The sequence below is a fragment of the Anastrepha obliqua genome, chromosome 1 (assembly GCF_027943255.1).
Source record: "Anastrepha obliqua isolate idAnaObli1 chromosome 1, idAnaObli1_1.0, whole genome shotgun sequence".
Classification (NCBI taxonomy): Eukaryota; Metazoa; Arthropoda; class Insecta; order Diptera; family Tephritidae; genus Anastrepha; species Anastrepha obliqua.
Window position 1 is genome coordinate 62,679,037 of NC_072892.1, and position 18,905 is coordinate 62,697,941.

The 18,905-nt window shown below is 34.4% G+C and overlaps 1 protein-coding gene across 3 annotated transcripts in view; it reads left to right on the top strand.

Moving 5' to 3' along the window:
- The window catches only part of LOC129249907 (G protein-activated inward rectifier potassium channel 3), a 63,833-nt gene that overhangs the window by 26,617 nt on the left and 18,311 nt on the right, over positions 1–18,905 (top strand). The gene's annotated exons all lie outside the window — the stretch shown is intronic.

The window sequence follows — 18,905 nt, forward strand, 5'->3', positions numbered from 1 at the left end:
GGCTATTAGAATAACTTCCACTCTCCTACTCTCCCACAAAGCAACTAGTCCCTCATGCCAAAGCTTAGTAATATATTTTGTTAAAAATATTTGGACGCATAAAAAAAAAAACGAAAATCTTTATATTCTAGGTGCTGCTATTTTAATGCGCGCAGCTGTTTGACCGCATCTGTATTATATTTATACACCCACATAGTATGTTTGTGTGTGGCTACTTGCATAACAACAAACACACACATAACAGTTGTCATATAATATTTCCCACCATCGCATTTGACATTCAACTTGAACTCGTGCGAATTGCATAATTACAAGCTTTGATAATGTCTACGTACACATACATACATACACGCATATATGTATGTGTGTCTTAGGTATGGGCGGCTACCACCCAGGCAAGTCTATCAGTTCGCTACCGCCTAATGATTGAATCATGCATTCCGTCAGTCGGATAAACTACTCAACGCGTAAATGTCTCAGTTGCTTAACTCTTTTTGCTTTTCTCTGTTTTCATTTGCTTGCATCTCTCTTTGCACTTTGCCTTTATCTCCTTCCGCCAGTCAATCGAATGCAACCAACAACTGGCGACTGTTTCAATGTTTCATTTGTATTTGGATTTGTTGGTTTAGGGTAATTGAAACCGTCAGCGATATCAACCGCAGGCAAATGGTATAACATAACAACAACAATAAAAAAATAACATAAAAAAATAGTGCAAATTAGAACTGGAGGTATTTTATGCGCAAAATCAAGATACACTTTTTCGTTATCATTGCGTGCGTTGACGTGCTGACACTCATACTCGTACACATATATATTTATGTTTATGTTTTTATGTTTTTGTTGCTCGCTTAAATATTTCAATTAATGTACGGAAGTATTTTGTTTTATTTGCATAGTGCCAATTCTGCTGCAATCAGTGCATATTAGTCGGTAGCACAGCATACACGCATACACGCATACACACATATTATCTGTATACAGGGTTACCGGGAAGGTCGTTCTAGGTACTTAAGAACGTTACTATTTAATGCAATTTATTTTTGATTTGGTTATATGACATGAAGCTCAAAACTTAACCGCTTTCGAGATATTCGATTTTAGAGCGTATTTAAAAATTTTTTTTTTGTTACTTGTAGGTAATATTTTCTAAAATTTTATTTCAAGGATACGTTTAATGCGTTTTTGGTTAAAAGGTATATCAATTAATAAAAATTAGCTATAAAATTTGAACCAACTGAGAGTTAAAATATGGCTGCTTGATAAAGTTTTGACGCCCGAACCTCTACATATATGATCAAATTTTGAATTAAGATTTTAAGTGCTTCCTACTTCACACCAATAAAAAAATTGTAATTAAACTATTCTGTAAATATTTTAAAAACTATGTTGTAGGTATGTCATTTTAGCTATCCATAGGAAACACATCCGGGCATGTCCTTTATATTGAAGAAAAAAATTGTCAAAGATCAGCGCGATTTTTGAGACTTTGAGACTTTATCACTTTATTGTGCTAAAATTGAATAGGTTATATAATTGTGTATACAGAAGTTTTCCAAAAAAAAGAAGAAAAATAAAGAGGAGCAATAAAAATAAGAAGTTAAAACTTTTAATGTACTTCTTTGAAATTTGTTAAAATTTCGGGTGTTTTGTACAAAGTTTCAAGCTTTGAGTAATCTGGTTTTTGTTGTAGAATGTACTATACTTTTTTGAAAACATAAAAAAATCAAATTCGAAAAACTTGATAATTTGTCAAGCTCCTATTATTTTGAGTACAGGTGTGCACAGTTACGAGTGCACAGTCACGAGTGAAAAGTTCGTGCAAAATTTAAAAATTATTTAGTTGTTTGGGATAAACCATTTTTATTGCTCGACTAAAAGGTGACAGGTTTATACACCGCGTCCAACGTTGATCTAATTTGTTGAAATGTTCCGAATAATAGGATTTGTCCAAGTCTAAAAATAACCTTTCGTTTCTGCAATCACCTCCCCGTTTGAATAAAATCGTTTGCCCGCCAGGTATTGCTTCAAATTTTTTAACAAATAGTAGTCCGAGGGATTCGAAAGAGCCAAGTCTGGGGAATCGGTAGGATGTGAAATAGTTTCCATTAATTTTGCGATCACTGCTGCTGAGGCGTGTCCCGTTGCGTTGTCGTGATGAGAAAGGAAAATAACTCGACTTCCTCAATTCAAACGCATGCCAAACACAAAGAAATATACCGATCTGGTTGAAACTTTCTGTGCTTCTTGCAAGAGATGCTACTAACTAAACATAACCTCGATCAGCGCCATTAGTGCCATCTTTCTGACTTTGTACGACTTTTCAAATGAGCCTCGTATCTATGTATATACTTCCTTGGTAATATCAAATTTTCGTAATTTTGAAAGCCTAAGAATTGCCTATTAAATGTTAAGTTCATCAGCTACTTATTTTTCTCACACTTTGCAGTTGATAATATAAAATATTAGAGTCCACTTTATTACTGCTTTCTGGGCCATTGGAGATCCGCAATCCTCCGTTAACCATCATCCTTATCACTCAGTTCGTCGTGGAAAGGTTACGAATACAACCCTCCGCTACTACTACGAAAAATTTGTTATCGCAAGTGAATTTGAAATAAGTACTGCCAAAGTGAATTGCCAAATTTTGATGTTTTTGCACGAGTGAGCCGAAATATATTTGTTCACTTTATTTATTTTATATTATTATTTTATTTTGGCATACAAAATTATTTTTTTAACGTTATTTTGGAACTAGATTAGAAACTTAATTCTTGGACGTAATGAAAGCCGAGGTTGTAGGTAGGTAATTATAGTTGTTGTCGGTTGACACACCTAGGTTTGCTGTAGGCCCATTGATACCACCTGGGCTGTCCTCTCTCCTCATTCTACATTCTCCTCATTTAACCTACCTGTGGCTTTAATATATGTAATAAGGCTTGTTATTCTTATATTGGCTACTTCTGCCAAGTTATTCAGGGAACTTTTTCCTAAAATATTGAACCTCCTTCTATCCAGAGCTATGCATCCGCATAGAAAGTGTTGTATAGTCTCTCCTTTTTCAATGTCGTTACAGCTTCTACCATAGACGTTATAGGGTGCTCCCAGTCGACTGTCATGCCAGCCAATCAGAAAATGCCCTATTAGGACCCCGAGAAGACTTCCCATGTTCTTCCTGTTCAGTTTCAACAGTCGGTTTGTGCGGCCCATGTTCCATTCTGGCCACGTTATTCTGCTTGTTGCACAGGTCAGGGACTGAGTCCACAGCCTGTTGGCAGCTCTGATACTGTGTTTGTCAAAAATGATCTTACAAGTTTCTAAAGGTTTCGCTTTGTCTGGTTGGATCGGTAATGTGGTACCCAATCTCGCTAGTTCATCTGTTTTGCAGTTGCCTTCTATGTCTCTATAGCCCGGCACCCAGAACAGGTTTATTACAAAGTGAGGTTATTGCAAGTACTAAGGTTTTTTTATTAAAATAAATTAAAATAGTTTTTTTACTGGTAGCAATCCAAGTTACTTTGTTTTTATTATCTTAAATAAATACACTTTAAAGCAATAAATTTCTTTTGAGATTGAAGAAAATTTCGATTTTGGTTTCTTTTGTATAATTACATACTCTCATGATCAGTACCCCATTGTTTCTGAGTCTCTGCAGCGTCATAACATCTTTGAGGCAAGCATTGTTCTACTCTGCTCAATCCAATTATATATTGAATGCTGATATTACCTCCTCCAATGTAATTTTAATCGTATGTACTTAGTATCAGATCGGTGAAGGAACTACCGATTGTTTCATCATCGTCATTACAGTATTCTCCATTTAATGCTGTGGGTACCGAATGAGGTTCAATAATCCATTGATTAATTTTAGATTGGGAAATTTGCTGCAAATATTCTACTTCCCGAAGCAAAGTTGCAATTGAATATTGGATGCGTCATTAGCTATCGTAATCGTAGGTTAGGCTCACATGGGCCTCAAAGTTTCGTATAGTTACCAGTGTTGTTGGAGTGGTGTTAAACATAGCTGGTGATACATATTTTGGCGAGTTTTAAAAAACATTTTAAACATTTGTCATCGTAATAGTAACTCCGAAAGAGGAAAGACGTCGGCATAATCCCAGTCAGACGCTTTTTCAAACAGTTTTTTGAAACGATGACGGAATTGTAATTACAGTAAGAACATCGCATGCGCTAGCTAAAACGCATATTTCATTTTTAGGACGATATTTCGCATTGAGTCATCGATATTTTCTCCACGAGCAGGAATGTCACTTAAGAGGGATTTTTTGTAGTTGATATAGTAAGCTTTATAAAGTTTTCAATTAACGCGGATTCGCCGATTTCCAGTAATCATTATTTTCACTTTATGACTTCGAGCATCATTTGTACAAGCAGGGATCGTTATTCTGTTCTTACCGCTCTTATGCCTCGGAGCCGCGGTTTCTTTTAACCGCACAATTTTTGTATCGAATAAAAAAGCCTAAATTCATCGGCATTGTGTACCTGCTGTTTTGTCAAAATAAAATCCAAAAAACCTCTAAATTGCCCCTAACATGGGTTGATGGAGTCAATCTTAGTAGATAATTTTTCTACGCAGAGTAAATAGTAATTTGACAGTGTAAAGGTCTGAGCTCTTCGAGCTAAAACACCGTATAAGAATGAGTAAGAAGTGGTTAATCTATATATGTATGTATGTACATATTACTGGTAAATTTTTAAACTGAATCTATGCCAGCAAAATTATGTGATCTATCGATTTTGTGACTGTGCTCGGAAAATAAAATTTTCCTTGGTTTTAATTTAATTACCCATTCATATGGTTAGAAATCTATGTAAATCCATCAACACCATCGCATCTTTACCACTTTGAATGTGCCGCTAATTGACAGCTAAACAAATAATCAGCTGTCAACATGAATTTGTTTAAGTGCTTAATTGTGAATCAAAACAATTTTTATGTTACTCCCCACAGCTTTTTCTATTTTATCCAATATTGTGTTGTGCGGTATGTATGTACATATATATTTACATCCCACTGGGTACGCGTATGTTAATGTATCATAAAACTATTGTAGATCAAATGTGAGCATAAATGAATGAGTATATTTACAAACACACATACACATGTATTTACATATGTACGTATGTATATACGAATTTATTACCAGCAAACATTTTATTGTCAGAATATAGTATGAGAAATTCGAATGTAAGCTGATAATTTATCTTTGAAACATATAGGGAATATATGTACATATATAAATACTATGTATGCATCTATATGAACTTTTTGTGCTTTGTGCTTCTTACGATTGCTTGTAAGACTTCAAATTAAAGAAAATTCACTCGCCACCTATATTTGCGAAAAAGAGTACTTTAAGCTTCAATGCCTCAAGAATAGCTGTATCTATTGTAATTACTTTAGGCACTTAGCCACTAAAGCACTTTAGGTGGTTAATATGTTGAAGAATTTTTCTCTTACCTGAAATATTATAATTCACTTGAAATAAATTCTTTAGGGATTAGATCATACATAAATATGTACATCCTGTAGCTAGTTTCGGACCCTACTGGCTTTTTTCACACAATAAGTAACCCAACACCAACACTTTCTACCAAATGTGTTTTAACATCTGTCGAATTTTAGTTGTGACTCTGTCCCGTTTCTTCATGTAAGCTGTCCTAACGCTACATTTTCACAATGGCATCAAGCAGATCGGGTCGCTGCAATCGCGCAAGTAAATGGCTCGGTTAAATGAAAATTGAGCTCTCAAACTACGAGATGGGAGCTGATGTTAAGACACTGGTGACTTGGTAAAACAGATATGTTTTAACCGTAAAATTCATGGTCGCCACCTGACATTTCTGTTTTAACAGAGCGCTTTTAACATAGTTTATGGTAGGTGTATATGTGGAGTAAGCATTCTTTTATGATAAATGAGGTGCTTCAATTTCAAAGTCAAAATAAAGTCGTAAATTTATTTTTCTAGATTTCCCTACCAAATTTATTAAAATTAATTTCATGCTCTACCTGTAACTAAATTTTACTCCAGAGTGAAAAGTTGTTACTGTTGTTGAGATGTACTGAAATAATTCTAATTGGCGACTAGCGCTGTTTTACTACCATTTTTCTCATCTGATGTCTTGTTTTTTGAGTCACATCCATTTTATGAGATTCAAGTATAGAAGCAAACTTTTTATCTCTATGTCTGAGATTTAATTAATTTGCCGTAGGAAAGGCTTATCGAAAGAGCGAAGTCTTGCTTTAGCCAAATCTGAACATTCGTATAAATAGTGAAGAAGTCTTTCTTTCATCCACGACACATGGCAGCCTCTGCAGATGGTATTGAAAGGAATTTTAAGTCTAGCTGCATGACCCCCTACCCTCCAGTGACCTGTAAGTGTTGCAGTGATACGTGAGTTGCTTGGGCGAGAGCATCCTAACTGGTAATTCGCCCTCTAGATGTTGTACGACGGCCATGTTTTTCTTGTTGTGGTGCATGTACTTATAGTTAATTTCTTCCACCTTCTTTCGGCTAAGGCATACCAGTGTGAAGCAGTGGATGTTTTTTATTGAATGTAGTAGCAACTGCCACCGCCTCTGTTATGTCTAGTGCTGAACCTTTTCTTGCTAGCGAATCTGCTTTCTCACTATCCTTTAGATTCCTATGACCGGGCATCCATATCAGTGTAATTTGAAGCCAATGGCCTCCTCTCTACATTGTAAAACTAGTTTTCGTGAAATGGAATTGAAATCTAAGGCCGTGATAGTTCTTGACTGTCTGAAAAGATAGCTACTCTTGCATCAATTTCTTTGTCGTGTTTTTCATGTTTCTCCAATTGCTGATAGATTTGCCAGGAACACGCTGGCAAAGTCGAATGAATTTGGATAAGTTGAGCGGTACCGAATAGAGGCCAGCTGCTACACCACAGTTCATCTTAGAAACGTTTGTGTAAACCTCAATATCGAGTCTACCAATCGCCTTAAAAATTTAAAGCTTCATGTGGTTCACTGGGATTGTCTTCTATAAATTTTCATCTTTTCAACAAACGTTATGCCGACCACATTGAATTAGCTTGGTGTTAAATTTGTTAGTTAATTTATACTGCAGTCATAGAGCAATTGAATGGGAACAATTAAAATCGGCCAAAGAATGGGGCAAGTGGGTGACTGATAATAAAAGAAAAAACAAACTAAACCGATAAATTAACTAGTCGCGTGAATACTTTGTGTTCATTAATTAAAAATTTAATTATAGAAAAGGGCATAACTCATTTTTAAATGATTTGTGTAAACAAAACAAAAACTTTTTAGCTATGCCGATTTTCAAAGAGACTGTTGAATGGCGAAAGCGTATACAGGTCTTCCCAGAGATGAATTATACGCTGATTTGCTATGGTAGAATGTTCTGCTCACTGTATTTTTTTTTTTCAAACACAGGGTGGCACATTTCGCATATAGCTTATTTTAGAAATAAATAAGAAATGAGTAAACTGAAAGGTATTTTTTTTACATCCAGGCTGCTCTATATAGTAGATTCTTTTTAGAAGTTAAGAAATACAAATAAAGCAATACAAATTTTTCTTGAAACATTTTGGTACATTGGCTTATTCGAAGAAGCAAATACTATTTATGGAACCCGATTTCATTCATGTTATTGGCTCGACTGGCTTGGCACGAAATACTTGTGGACATTCTGGGAAGTAAAAGCAAAACCATTCTAGAGGAAAAGCCATGAAACCTCCTAAGCGCGTGCAAGGAAAAACTTGCTAATCCATCCGCGCTTATCCAGTCGGCTTTCGCATTAGTTATACACAATTGTCATAACGCAATTTTAAAGACACTCTAGCGCTTCTGCCGTGTCACTGTTTAGCATTTTGCAGATCGCGACCAAGCTGACTTGAGCCTGCAGGCAATCCTATCCTACCCTTTATCTCAAGGGATAGGTAATTTACTAGAGCTTGCGAAATAGTACATCACGAGCAGGATTTCACATGTGCATTTTTTTAGCAAGACTAAGGACCAGACCTAGTCCATGTGAGATCACTACTGATAAGCTGAATTAACATAGTTTCGAAACAAACATTTTGAGCACATATAAGTTTTTGGTTTTAATTCTAACTTTCATTGGGTTTCTGAAATCATGTGGCAAAAAGGTTGGTGTCGCTATCAGGAACTTTGGTTTAAATTATCTTTTATACGAGGGGTGCCTTTTATATTTCGGGATTTGGCAACCCTTGTGTTGCAATTTGGCAACTGACAGCTGTGTCGCAAAGTTTGACATTTTTTGGCTTTTACGTACTCAGAACGTTTTGAAATACCAGCGCTATTTGTGTTGTTTACAGTAACTTAAAAGATTCATCTCGGTCCAAAAATGGAATTAAATCGTGAACATTTTCGTTCGATTATTTTTTACAACTTTCGACGTGGATTAACTCAGCACATTGCATGGATGAACTTAATTCATTTTTTGGCGATGAAACTCTATCAAGGATCAGTGTTTATCGATGGTATGGTGAATTTAATCGTGGTCGTAGTTCACTCCAAGACGAATTTCGTGAAGGTCGTCCAAAATCAGTTGTTGTTCCGAAAACCATTGATGCTGTGCGCGAACTGATATTGCAAGATCGTCATGTGACCTATCGTGAGATTGAGACAATCTTAGGCATTAGTGGGGCCAGCATACATTCAATATTGCATAAACATTTGACTGTCAAAAAAATTTGTTCGAGTTGGATCCCACACAATTTGTCAATCGCTCAAAAAAAGGCTCGTGTCGATTGGTCGAAGTAAATGCTCAAAAAATACGATCGCGGGGCTTCGAAACACGTCTATGACATCGTGACAGGTGATGTATCATGGATTTACGCGTATGAGCCCGAAAGTAAACAGCAGTCGACTGTATGGGTGTTTCAAGATGAGCCAAATCCAACAAAAGTTGTTCGCGCACGAAGCACTTCCAAGCAAATGGTCGCCTGTTTTTTCGGAAAAACTGGGCATGTCGCAACCGTACCACTAGAACAACGCAGAACAGTAAATTCTGAGTGGTACACAACCATTTGTTTGCCAGTTGTCTTCCAAGAAATCAGGAAAACCAATCGCCAAAGACGGATCACTCTTCACCAGGACAATGCGAGCTCTCACACATCGGCTCAAACAACTGCATTTTTGAGCACCCAAAACATCGAATTAATGGGTCATCCGCCGTATAGTCCTGAATTGGCACCGAATGACTTATTTTTATTCCCGTACGTAAAAAACAAACTGAGAGGTCAACGTTTTTCGACACCTGAAGAAGCGGTTGCGGCATTCAGAATGCATGTTTTGGAGGTACCTCATTCAGAGTGGCAAAAGTGCTTCGACAATTGGTTCAAACGCATGCAAAAGTATATAGATGTTCATGGAGAATATTTTGAAAAACAATAAAGTGATTTTCGATGATTAAAATTTGTTTTTGTTCTCTAATCCCGACATATAAAAGGCACCCCTCGTATTTGTTAATTGCCTTATAAATGTTCGATTGCCTCTTAACCGGGTGTGTTTTTTCTTATGTTTAGGTATAGAAAAATCTACATTTATTGGAAAATTTGTATTAGCGGCGCAAAGTCTGAATGAGTGAGGCTACTGAAATTTAAGCAAATTTTTGGAATTATCTTAAGCAGGAGCCGAATGGGTTGGTGCGTGACTACCATTCGGAATTTACAGAGAGAACTTCGGTTCGAATCTCGGTGAAACACCAAAATTAAGAAAAAAAAAAAACATTTTTCTAATAGCGGTCGCCCCTCGGCAGGCAATGACAAACCTCCGAGTATATTTCTGCCATGAAAAAGCTCCTCATAAAAATATCTGCCGTTTGGAGTCGGCTTGAAACTGTAGGGCCCTCCATTTGTGTGGAACAACATCAAGACGCACACCACAAATAGGAGGAGGAGCTCGGCCAAACACCCAAAAAGAGTGTATGCGCCAATTACATATATATAATATATAGGACAATTAAATAAATAAATGTTCTAAGGCAATAAATTATTGTTTTTTTCTCCCTCAAAATACTGTAAAATGAAATGGCTTCTAAATAGTTTTGCTTCGATGAAGCCTATTTTTAGATGGCGCGTGGCTAGACCTACTGCACCTTCAATTTTGAAATTACGATGCGTTTTTTTCGAATACACCTGTGAAGTGTTTTGAAAGTGTTTAAGATGGGTTTTTTATATTATAAAAAAATGAATGTTTCTAAAAAAAAATTTAAAGAAATTATTTGTGTTAATTTATTCAAAAGTTTTTTAAAAGTACTTAAATTTGTTTTGGTAAATCTATTATGAAAAGTTAACATTAAAAAAAACGGGGGAAAAAACGGGGAAAAAAATTTTGCATGTTAATTTATGAAGATGTGTGTAAAAGTGTTTAAAATTTTTTGGGTAAATCTATTGTAAAAAATTTTCAATTTTTCACAACAAAAACAAAAAAAAATGTCCGAAATTTTCTTATAAAAAAAAAATAAAAAAAATATGCAAGTTATTTCTTAAAAAGTGTTTTACAAGCGCTTCAATTTTTTTGGAAAATATGTTATAAAAAAAGTTAAAATTTTATCAAAAAGGAGAAAAAAATTTTTGGAAATTAAAAAAAAAAATTAAAAAACAAATTATACGTGTTAATTTATTATATTAAAAAATTTTATAATGGTTTAAAAGTTTTTCTGTAAATTTTTGAAAACAAGGTCAAAAAGTGTTTCAAAATTTTTTTATAAAAGAAAAAAAGTATACGCCCATGCGAACTCATAACCAAGCATAACAACAACAAAAAATATATCACTTTGCCGTTCAAACTACCAAATCACAAGAAAAAAAAATTATTTAGCTGCTCTAATGTGGGTCCGACTCGACGATGACCATGATTTTAAAACAGGATTTGATGATTGGCCTGCTAGAAGAGAATCTTCGAAATCATCGTGCTGCTTTGACATTCGATACTAACTCTATATTGGAGCCTTAAATTGCACAAAGTTTTCCCCACCTGAATTCTCAGTTTCGCTACAGTCGTACTAAAGATAGTCTCGAATTTTCTCTGTTTTACTTTTATTCATGGATGCTGTAACTCATAAAAAATCATACTCTCCCAAAAATTTTTTTAAGTATAGAATCGCTTTTAAATTGCCTATAGTATGGCCCGAGGTAATTTACTTAAATGAATTGTGAGTTATGGTGCACTAAATGCAATTAGCGAAAAACAGTGGAACTGGTTACTTCGAGCAAAATTAACCATCCAATGTTGTTTTTGAATAACTTTTTTATTTAAAAAAAAGGGACCAGCCGAGAATCAGAAGTCCAGACATATCAAAAGCAATAAAATTGCTTATACAATCATCTTCCTGGAATCAAAGAAAAAAAAAAACAAAACACCAGACATATCAAAAGCAATAAAATTGCTTATACAATCATCTTCCTGGAATCAAAGAAAAAAAAAAACACCATGTAGAAGGCTTTTTGGCAGTTTCTTTCCACAAAATGTAAAATTAGTCATACAATTTTGTTTTTAAAGAACTCTTTTCGTAAATCAAACAAAAAAAATTTGAGTGATGGAAATTGTTTTTTTTTTACCTTTGCGTTGCTTGTCTGTTTGTATATTGCAGCTGTGTGGTTCAGAAGTATTAAAGCACGTGAATTATGGACGACCACTATTTCAAAAACTATTTTAACACCTAATGCAGGTATTACCTATTACGTATTACGTATTAGATATCGAACTAAAACTGTACGTTGTGCACACTTGGGTGTGGTACCCGTCATCCATGAAGCAAACTTTATTAGCCCTTTTTACATCCCGGCCGATTATAAGTGTGAACTCAAGCAACACTATAGTCTTAGCTCAGTTTTATTATTTGTATACGCTGGTTTGCTTATAATTGTTTTTAAAGTATTTGTAAAATGTTCACCTCATTTAGCCAAAACCGTCTTCGCGCAAGCGAAAATACCTCATGTGCAAAGGGTTAGATCGCACTAATTTTCACTTTTTGTCAACAATAAAAACTTCAATGCTGGCACATGCCATACCTACTATTCGTGCTATTCTTCTGAAAGGGGAAAGTGCTTATCTAAGCGTCAATTGCATTTAAAGCCAATTGCTTATTTCCGTTTTATCTACTCATTTCCAGATATTACATCAAATAAAATACTTATCAACTCAATCAATTCGATTACATTTGATTTGCCTTCGCTGTAAATAACTCAACATCGTTTTATTATTAAGCAATTGAAAAGGAAAAAAATGAAAATCGCAACTAATTTAAAGCTGCTTGGGTAGCAAACCTAATACGGAGGCAGCTATAAATGTCGTTTTATATTTACTGAGCTGAGCCCTTCAAAGTATGTGCATACCTTTCAACTCATCATCAATATTGTGAAAAAAGTTTCCTTTGCGCCATTGTTGCATCATCAAACAAATGCCAGTATCTATCATACACGTGTGTTTACCGGAGTAGGTATATAACAAAAACAACGTAATAGTGAATTTATAGGCTATCTGTCATTTACTTTTTTACAACTTTTTATATGCAAATTTCTTCATTGAGTTGAGAAAAATACGCTAAGCAGACATTTTCATAGACGTTTTCACAGACGTCTTATACTACATATTGTGATAATTAGTGATATTTTATTCGGCCTACATCGTTTAGCGGATACACTGAGAGAAATCATGAGGCAGGCGAGTGCGGATGTGGGTATTATTGCGAATATAAAATTTGCTCATTAAGGGTTGAATGTGCAAATGAGTTTTTAAACTGCTCATTAATGCATAATTTGCCTTCTTTGTTTTGTGCATAGCCATAATAGGTAAAGTTACATATACACAGGTAAAGTTAAACTCAAAGTAAGTTTTAGAAAAATTAAGACCGTACAGGCAAAATAAAATAGGCTTAAAACTAAGCTGTATGATGATATGTATTTGTATGTAATTGCGTCTGTAAAAAAAGCAGCGAAATATTTTGCAATTATATTGGCTTAAGCATTTGAACGACATGGGAATGGAAGATGTGGTTTACTGAAGCTAAATACAACTACGTATGGAAATGCTCAGAAAATATGCACCCACTGCAATTTAAACGAGGAAGAAAATATGCAGCACTTCTTAGGAAGATGTCCGGTACTGAAGGAGATCAGAACAAAATACCTAAACGTAGCGAAGCTAAAATAAGCAGAAGTAATAGATATACTTAATGGCCAGAATTGGAAAAGACTAACTTGCTTTATATACTCAGCCCTACGCTATAGAAATTTTCTTATTGCAGAGTTTAATTTTTGAGTTGTGACAGACAACATTGTTATTGCCACAAATTTATTATTTCTTTCTTTATGTATTTATATATTTAAACGAATTATTGTAAAAATTTTTGAAATGTATGATGAAATATTCATAAATAAATAAAGAACTACTACTACTACTCCTACTATATTGCAAAATTGCGATCATACCTATATTTATTTTGTATTCATTTATTTTTTTTTCTTTCTTTTATCATTTTTTATTTTCTGCTTCCTTTCTGTATTATTCCTCCCTTTTTTTGTAATTTCTAGATGACATTCCAAAGAAGAACTTAGATTTATTATAGAAAACATTTTTCTATCCACATAGTTTATATCACAAAAAAACCATATAACTTAAATTTTAATTTTTTTTACAAAATAAAAAAAAAAACCACAAATGTTCATCAAAGTTTCACATTTTTCCAACAAGTGGAAAAATTCTGAATATGCATTTACAACAACACTGAGTTTGGGTATAATATAGCATAAGTTTGAAGTAACTCGAAGATGGCGTTGATATTTGACATTTTTTTATGTGTCGGTCCTAAGCCTTTTCTTCATATAGAAAAATGTCGAGCATTCGTTAGTGGAATGCGTTCAACGCCGCGTATACGAAATTATATTGATATGATTTTTTATCAAGTTCATATGCAACTAGTGACGAGGAGTCTCACGTAGATAGGTAGGTAGGCTAGATGGTAAAGGTACCACGGGTTCACCACAAGTAGCACTAGAGTGCCGTTTTGATACACCTGCGAAAAATTATAAAACTTAAAGGAAGAAAAACCATCTACAGTAGGCCGGGTCGATTTGTGGGGAGGCAAAAAAATCGCCCATTGCTCTGTGAAAATCATATTTTAGGGATCAAAATAAGAAACTTTGCCGAAGGAACCATACCTCTAAAACGAATTCTGATGTCCCCCAATTTGGTTCGAACTTTTTAGTTTCTTTTCTCATGTAAAGGCCAAAAATGGTGATATTTTGAAATGATTATATGGGGAACCCCCCAGGGGAGTTCCAGGGGGTGTGCCACTGGCATGGGTGGATCGGCCGTCCAAAGTTAGTGGGGGTCGGTCATACATTTGGACTCGATTGGAACACTCTAAATGGGTCAAAGTGGGTTTTCGTTCAACCCAAATTGGGGGACATCAGAATTCGTTTTAGAGGTATGGTTCCTTCGGCAAAGTTTCTTATTTTGATCTCTAAAATACGATTATCACAGAGCAATGAGCGATTTTTAAATCGACCCGCCCTAATTTACAGCCATCCAGTGCTGTTCATGTAGTGGAGGAGAGAAAAGGGATCTTGGTTGAAAAACTGCCTTAGGCTAAATTCAAAAGGCACGTTAAGGAACTTCAAGCGCTTATCCCGCGCCTTGTCCACTCCTTGAAAGTTTTATTTTATTGTTTTACCTATTTATTTTATTTCTCATTTCACAGATTTGTGGTATTAGAAGAAAGTGATGGGAATGTTTAAAAGAAACTGCACAAATTTTGCGGAATTCTAAAAGGTGCGAGGACGTCCTCAAAACGCAAACGAGTTTTCTTCCATATAAATTAGATGTTGGGAAGTATTTTGTATGAAAGAAAATGCTCAGCGTTGTATGCAAAACAAAAATGTAAAAAGTAAAGACTTAATTTTTACAATACACAATATATCTCTAAAATTGAATGGATTATAAAACTATATACCTTGAGGTTTCCAAAATATCTGCCCTTGGAGGTTTTGTTTTATTGCATATTATTTTTTTATATCAGACATATCTCATCTCACAGATTTCATACATTTTAATCACTTCTAAGCTGTGATATTTGAAGAAAGTGATGGGAATCACTTCACTATAAACGCTAGTGGAAATCTAAAATAATATAAAGAATACTCTCCATAAGGATACATAACCTGCGTTATTCAAAAAGAAAAAATATTTTCTTCCATGTAGGCGAAAAAAAACAAGAAAAACAAAAATGTAAAAAATTAAAGCGAGTTTTGTCCAACGGATTATAAAACTGCATACCCCGAAGTTTGGAACTTTCATTTATACAACGAAATATATTTTTATAAAAAATTTACAAAAGAATTTCGCATAAAGATCACTTCATCTTAAATAAGTGAGCACTTATACTAGTAAGGTGTATGGAAGTGGGACAATGTTTTTCAAAAAGGGTGAATCAAAATGGAATAAAATAAGTTGTGACGGTATTAAAAATCTCTTATTTGCTCGAAACCTCCTTATATGCATATTGAACAGGGTATTGCCCAAATGTACGCCACGGATTGGTAACGTCAAATGTGAATTCGAACAAAGACAGTGAGGTTATGCCATGAAGGCAAGGGTCGTCTGCGGCTTATATGCGGCTTAATTAAAAACAAATACTAAACTCCCAGATCGTGCATAATAAAGTTTTATTGACTAATTTTCTCTTGAGTTTTGGCATTAGTGACTGACCGATAATAAAAATAAAATTAAATAAATAAATAAAAAAATAAAATAAAAAATTCAAAATATATTTATACACATACCCTTACAGTAAAACTATAAACACTATACCCGCTATGTAAATAATGAATTTTTACGACTTTCCTGACTTTTTAAATGAAATTTCAACTTTACTGTTATTTCGTGTTATACTGGGTATGGGAAAAAATATCCGCCCTCGTAAAAGAGGTGTCGCTCCTGATACTATCTTTGGTAATATATTGGTGATTTGAAGGTGTATATGTGAGGTCTTGATCGGAATAGTTGACATTCATTTAAAGCATAAATATATTTTTTTATCTGACATCAAAAATGTCTACGTTCGTCCCAAAAAAAAACGGCATTTGGGGGAAGTTATGGTTCATTATTACCTTTTAAAGGAAAGTGCAGTTGAAACGTGTCGTATACAGATCAATATTTACGGTAATCACGCTCCATCAAATACTACTTTAACTTTAAGGAGTGGTTTCGAAAAGGTTTTCTTCATCGCATCGTCACTGGCGATGAAAAATGGATCTATTATGGTAACCCTAACCGTTGAAAATGTTGGAGCCTGCCAAGTGAACCAGGTCTATCGACAGCGAAAGAATATATTTATGCTTCAAAGGTTATGTTGCAACCATCACTGGCGATCGTTATCGACTGCAGCTAATGCGCTTGGATGGAGCTCTCAATGAATGGAATGGGACGGTAGACATGACAAACTGATTTTACTGCATGACAACGCCAGGTCACACGTTGCTAAATCGGTCCAGGAATATTTAGAGGGCGAATCTTGAATCTTGCCCTACCCGCCGTATTGCCTAGACATTGCATCTGCGGATTACCATCTGTTCCGATCAATGCAGTCTCCCCTTATTGGAGAGCGGTTCTCTTCTTACGGGAGCATCGCAAACTGGCTCAATGAATGGATCAAGTCAAAAGAATTCGAATTTTTCGTCGGAGTAATCCGTATACTGCCTGAAAGATGGAGTAAAGTTGTAGCTTCCAATCGCACATACATCACATAATATTGTTTAAATAATTCGTAACTTTGACAAAGAAAGGACGGAAATTTATACCCATACCCAATACATATAAGTCATCACACGCCCGGTAACTGATGGTTAAGGAAATTTAGATACACCATCTACATACAAGTTTTGTAGACTCCCAGAGTGAAAATTTAAAATTTTTCAGTTAACTACAGGAAGTATAAGGTGGAAAATCATTTCAACTATGAAGAGCCGTTTGAAAACCAATAATAAGATAATGAATTGATAATAAAAATACCAAATGAATACCAAGCAGTAAACCTTTAAAAAATCTCACTGTCACTCAGAACTGAATACATTTGGAATAGGTTTATATGTAACAAATTATCATACAGCCAAATGCCTTGTAATAAGTGCTATAAAATATTTGCATATAGAATAGTAATTATTTACATTTCATTTTAATAAATAAACAAATAATTTATTCAGAGAAACAAACGCTTCTCGAGTCGCCATATTCCATGGAATGCTCCTCAAGTTAATAAATGCATTTTATTACTGAATTGATCACTATTTTTTTATACCCGCGCACTTGTACCCAAGAGTATTATAGTTCTGCTCACATATCGGTTGTGTGTAACAGCAGCAAGAAATCGAAATAGATATAGATATACATTCTTATATATACCAAAATACTCCGAGTGATGAGAGGAGTCGATTCAGTCCGACCGTTTGTATGTTAACACGATTAAAGATATGTATGTATATGCAGATAATATACACACATCTATACATATATTTTTATATATACTATTTGTTTCATTTAGCTTGGTTTTGAAAATGTGCAAAATCGGCTAATAATTATACCCATCTGCCCCCAACGGCCATTTTCAAAAAAGCAGAACGCGAGTTATCTTTGTGACGAATAATGCAAATTTACTCAAATTCGATCAAAATTATGATCTCGGGAAGCTTAGTAATTTTTTTTTGTTAAATTTATTTTTAATAAAAAATTTTTTTTTCTTGTTAAAAGTTGTTTTTTTTTTTAATTTTCGTATACAAAGTATATGATTATGGACTTATTTAAAAATAGCTTAAAAATATTTCAAAATATGAGGTTTTTAATTTTTCGAAGATCTGATTAGTGTTTTGTGTGAAAAAAGTGATACGATATTTAAAAAGATGGAATAAGCGGATAGCAACCATGTTTTTCCTTTTTTAGTTATTTAATAATTTTAACTAATTTTTTATAAAGGTTGCTATTTCCAACTTCGAATGCCCATATTTCGATTTTCGAAAACTTCGAAAGTCGGAAAAATAATTTTTTTACTCAATCCCTTAAAAAAATGTTTTGGCCCAATACCCAGCCGAGTGTTGTACAGTCTAACAACTACCCTTTAGATAAGTAGGTAAGTTACCTTCTTGTAATTTTATATTTAATTTTTCCCATAATTAGAGGTTTGAAAGTGAGTAGGTCCGCCATGTAGTCATTCTGATCGAGGAAACTGCAAATTCAATGTTGTCTTGGAGAAAATTGCTTCCACACCTCGACCTTTTTACAGGATGTGAGATAGGATATGAGCTAACACTTAGTGCAGAAATAATTATCAGCCACAAAATTGGAGTTCTATATCGTACTGCTGTTGAAATGCTTGATGTACTCATTCTTTACTTGCATGTACAACATGGAACCCAGTTCGATTTCAAAAGTTTTCCAAATTCTTCTATCTACATCCAAATTAGAATTAAAGGAATTTCTTTTGATAACCAGTGGCATAAAACAAGCTTTCCAACAGCTACTACATTAGGGATATTCTGCTCCTTTCAGTGTAGTTTTTGTAATAAATAATTATTAAGTGGCAGAAAGAAATATTAACTCCACTAAAAATTTCAGTGTCTATTTTTACTACTCAAAATAGAAATTATTGCACTAAAAAGCATTTAGCAAATAGTAGTTAATTAATGCGGCTGCATTAAATTTCTTATGATTTCATTTCTGCTGAGTTTCATCGAGCGGAAGTAGGTGTGTGTGTATATGTGATCTGAGTTACGACTGGCGTTAATAATTATTGCAATCTTACTAACATATACATACAGCACTTCTATGTAAGATCAAGTAGAATGCATATACAGTATCTGACCAAAAAACTAGGAGC